The following is a 5,503-nucleotide window of genomic DNA, read 5'->3' as shown; positions in this document are numbered from 1 at the left end:
ACTTGCATTGCAAATAAAGCGAAATAATGCTCAGTATATTGTATTCATTCCAATTTTCATACAAAGCATGAAAAGGAAAGGCAAATGAAATTTTTGGATTGAAAAAATATTTCGAGGAAGGGTTATGAAGTAACACTAAGTTGGGAAAGCATTTAGAATCAAATAGTGCATGCTTGATTACGTGAGACGTTCACTACGCAATGTTATATTTTTATTTAATTTGATTACCAAATCTGCCGTTCTGTTCTCAGTTTGAAACTAATTATGCATCTATTAGAGTACACATAAACCGACCCATGAATGAAGCATTTACTTTGGGCTGAAGCCACGACTGTCGTACGCAAGAGATATCATAGTTCTGCTACAACGAGCTGTCTATGTGAGACAAAAAAACTCCCTGTAGAAGCAAGACACTTCAGTAACAGCAACAACCAGATAAACACACACAAAATTACCCAAATGAGAATGGCAAGAGCTTGTGTTTCGTCTTTCGTTTTACTGTCATTACACCAACAGTTCTCAATTCTCTTCTTGCACAATTAAGTTCAATGAATAAGTTGGAAATGACAACATAGTAACTCTCTAACACTGAACACCATACGTCATATAGTACGCAATGAAGACGTGTGGATACACCAGTCGGTATTTCTGTCCCGCTCTATATTGAATACTTAATAAATGACCACACCGTGGACAACAAAAGTATGCAGCATTAAAACTGACTGCACAGGGTAGGCAGATACAATGATCGACGAAAGAACAGGAGTCAAATTTCTATTCTGCAGCGTAGTGCTGCTGATACGAAACTTTCTGGCATATTAAAACTATGTATCGGACCGAAGCTCGAATCAGGGACCTTTTCCTTTCGTGGACAAGTGCTCAGTTAGTTGAACCAGGACTCGAAACCGAGACATTTTTCCTTTCGCGGGCAAGTTATCAGTTGGTTGAAGGCTTGCCCGCGGAAGCCAAAGGTCCCGGGTTCGATTCAAGGTATGGCATTTAGTTTTAATCTGCAATGAAATTTCAAGATATACATTAACTAGCTAACATCTATTAAGTAAACAGAAATAAACTAGGTATAGAAAGTGGCCGGTTAAACCCAGGTGTCACTATAAACCCGTAATCAGATCAATATACTAGAGGCAGGTACTAACAAGTAATATATTAAATGTAGATATTGATAATAGTAAACCTGGTTCATAAAACATTGTACATGGTACGACACGAGACACCAAAAGAATAGAGCGACGACACTTAGAATAAAACAAGTTAAAAGGGCTTTCAAAAGGTTCAGCACAGTTGTCTCTAACTTTTTTATTTTTTGCAGGAGGAGAATGAAATTTTTTGTGAACGTACTTGAAACAGTTAACTATAAGTTGGTAAATAATAGTGTTTTCTTTTATTTACAGGTGAGCCATAATGAACCGTGAAGTAGATGTCATGTTGCGACAATGGTCGATGATGGAGTTCCTTTTCAAGACCGGCCACATCGATTCACAGGAAGTTTCTCCCTGTTTTTGGCGAGGACACAGTGGATCGTAGCACTATCCAGCGGTGGTTGCAGAGCTTTAAAGGAGGTGATTTCTCTCTGCTGGGCAATCCACGATGCGATAGACCATCGACGCCAGTGAGTGATGTGAATAAGGAGACCATTGGTCATATACTCCGAGTACAAAGATAGAAAAACTTAGAGGGAGCGAATTTACCAATCAACGACACGAATTCTTTATTGGTGCTAGGCAACTCCACCAATCAGAGAGGAGACGAGTTGTCTAAATTTTCCATCATATCAACGTCTAAGATTTGATCGAACGCTTCTCTCGTTCGTGGCTCTAAGACAGCCACTCGAGCGGACTTCTGTTTCCAAAACACCGCAGATATCACTCTGGTGCCCCGTCTGACTGGGACCTCATGCCAGTTTTGATATTTTAACTGCTGTGTCCAGGTGTCTGTCGTCAAGCTAAACCAAGGAAGTCTACCTGAATTTACTTAGTTGCATGTGTTTATGCACCCACATTCATTCTATCCAATGATCAACCATATTTAGGACAAGTGGTTACCGGTAAATGATGGGCTGAACGTCAAATGTAATCCTCCATGACTCGAAAGAAAGTGAAAACGCAGGCAGAGAGAAGGCACACAAAATTATATGAAAAGTGAATTGACTGCCCCTTTGAATATCTCATCTCAAGCAACTGTATTCTGCGTCTACATCTGCTTGATTACTTCGCAATTTACACTTAATGGCCCGACAGAGGTTTCATGGAAAAACTTCCACGCTATTTCTCTACCTTTAAAAACTGTTCTATTTGGTGCGCAGGTACAGTATGTGGGTACCTTCGATGAACTTTTTCCTCTGAATATCTCTGAGACACAAAGCCACCTTTCAGCTACACTGCTGTAAAATTTTTATACAATGGAAATTAAACACGAATGAGATATTTGACCCAGTGTCGTAAAACTGAAGATCGCACAATGTAGTTTATTCCAAGACTACTCCTATTATTCCCACCACAGATAAATGAAGTTATTGAAGGTGATGAAGGAATCTCGTCTACCTGAATAACAAACAGAATTCAGTATCACTACAGATTTATTTCCAGAAAACATGAATGGCATGCGACATAGCTCAACATAGCACACCAGTAATACTGATGCTTGTATTCGTGTAATGAAGTGTGCTGATGTACGGTTGAGGAAGTTGAACAGACGGTGGAAAATTGCTTTAATTCTGACTTTAAAAATGGATAACGCCATCTGACTGTAATTAATACGACAGACAGTGATTCTGAAGTCTTGACGAACATACTACCACAACCTACTTTAACTGAATAGCGACTGCCGCTGTCGTGAGCGCTTACAGTACAGTGAGTAAAATACACTGTAAAGGTTGCTGGCGCTTGTGCTGCGAAGTGCTCACCACGCAAGTATAGAAATCTCAAATGCGATGACCAGCGCCCTTATGCGTCGAACTAAACAAACGGTAGACCTCCGTCTCTTCCTCTCATTCGGATCCATCTCCACGCCCACACTCCACGGCCCAAGCTCAAAACGGCTTCCGTCCCCCGCGGCGGCACAAACCCAAATCCGCTCCACAGCACTCGACTGAATTCTCTTCTGTGCCTCACACTACGTGCAGGTCCCTGAAACACTCAAAGTGGAGCACATGACAAAAAGATAAAAACCACCAATCGAAAACGTGCTCCCTGTGTCTGTCATATATCACCCCATGTACTGTGCAGCATCCCTCCACATGACGGGAAAAAACTGTTCCTCCAATCCTAATACTTCTCGAGGCATCGCTGATTTTGTACGTGAGAGAAGCAGCGCAGCTTGTCTGCCTAAGTGGCCGCGGAAAAAAAAAAAAAAAAAAAAACGCAACAGCTGTCCCAGCGACGAAGCGTCGGGCGTTCTGCAATGGCGTCCCATTTCGGCCGCTTCGGCGAAATGTTTTCACAGGCCTCACCGATACCGAACGTACAATAATGTTCCCAGGAAACAACGTGAGAACCCCTGCTGTAGCGGTAGAATTAACTTCTCCTCGGCCGAAAACAATAATTGTCAGTGTCACGGTCCGTCGCAGCTAGGCGAAAGAAGTAGTAAAATGTTTTGCCTTTGGTCTCTCGGGCAATACACTGTGGCCTACATTGCGCTTGCTGCTTTCCATGGCCAGTGGGCCCCTGTGGCTTAGGCCATGGCCTCTGCGCCACGCGGGATTGGCCGAGCGGTCTCAGGCGCTGCAGTCATGGACTGTGCGGCTGATCCCGGTGGAGGTTCGAGTCCTCCCTCGGGCATGGGTGTGTGTGTGTTTGTCCTTAGGGTAATTTAGGTTAAGTAGTGTGTAAGCTTAGAGACTGATGACCTTAGCAGTTAAGTCCCATAAGATTTCCCACACGTTCGAATTTTTTTTTTTTTTTTTTTTTTTTTAATATGGCCTCTGCGTCGGGTTCCACTGTGTGAAAGTTCGGCCAGAATCTCTCTTCGCTCTGTCGATACTTGCCCTCACGATCTACCGTAGTCTCCGAACTGGCACCAGTAATCCTCCCCTGCTACAAACATGGCTGTCCGACAAAACAAGCGCTCAGGCCAGCGCCTCTAATAATTTCATGCACCTAGATACCTTTGAATTCAGTATTGCAACCGCTGTCAACCACTTTAGTAGTCCCATTGATCAAAAATCCCTCCTAACCTAATGAGAGTACCCTAATTGTTTGTGTCTACTCAATTGAATAAATGAAGTAGAAGAAAACAAACAGCTCTGAGCACTATGGGACTTAACATAGGAGGTCATCAGTCCCCCATAACTTAGAACTACTGAAACCTAACTAATCTAAGGACATCATACACATCCATGCCCGAAGCAGGATTCGAACCTGCGACCGTAGCAGTCACGCGGTTCCGGACTGAAGCGCCCAGAAACGCTCGGCCACCCGGGTGGCGAAGTAGAAGAAAGGCGAGTCTAAAGGACTTGCCATCTTTCAGCGCTCCATTCTCGAACAAACAAACAAAACAAAAGCCGTCCGAACAGGCCTTGAAGGCACAACGGTACCGACCGGTCGCCGTGTCATTCTCTGCCCTTAGGCGTCACCGGATGCGGATACGGAAGGGCATCTGGTCAGCACACCAGTCTCTCGGTCCTTGTCAGTTTCCGTGACCGGTGTCGCTACTGCTCAGTCAAGTACCTCCTCAATGGGCCTCACAAGGGCTAGTGCATCCCACTTGCCAGTAGCACTTGGCAGACCCGGACGGTGACCCATGCAAGTCCTAGCCGAGCCCGTCAGCGCTTAACTTCTGTGATCTAACTGGAACCAGTGTTACCATTGCGGCAACGCCGTTAGCCGATTCCCGAAAAATTAACACTTAAATCTTTCAGTGCCAGTTCTGATACCTCTCATTTTATTACGATGACCGATTCTTCCTATGTAGGTTGGGGTCAACAGAACATTTTGGCGTTGAACATTGGAATTTTGTAAAAGATCCAGCCGAACGAAAAACGCCCTTGTTTCCAAGATTGCCGCTCCAACTCGCGTATCATACACTTTCTCACCTACTTCGCGATAACAAGAAACGAGCTGCCCTTCTTTGAACTTTTTCGATGTTTTCAGTCAATCTTGTATGATTAGGGTCCATTCTGCACAGCTATACTCCAGCAAAGGACGCCTAAGTATAGTGAGGCAACCCCTCTAGTGGATTCATCACGTCTTCTAAGTGTTCTGCCAATAAAATGCAGTCTTTGGTTCGCCTTCCCCACATTATCTACGTGATCGCCCCGATTTAAGCTGTTCGTAATTGTTATCCCTAGGCATTTAGTTGACTTGACAGCCTTTGGCTAGATCTTGCACAGAAAGCGACGACAAACGGTCATCCCTGCAAAATTTCCACACCATTGTCATCATTATATAAAAATAAAAAAGTTGGAGACAGTCACATAACAGTCAATAACAAATTCGTTGTCACTTCCATTGGGTCAGCCGTGGTGGCCCAGAGGTTCTAGGCGCTTCAG

Source organism: Schistocerca americana, chromosome 3 (assembly GCF_021461395.2).
Source record: "Schistocerca americana isolate TAMUIC-IGC-003095 chromosome 3, iqSchAmer2.1, whole genome shotgun sequence".
Classification (NCBI taxonomy): domain Eukaryota; kingdom Metazoa; phylum Arthropoda; class Insecta; order Orthoptera; family Acrididae; genus Schistocerca; species Schistocerca americana.
The sequence above is the reverse complement of the archived record's forward strand: the minus strand, read 5'-3'. Positions refer to the sequence as shown.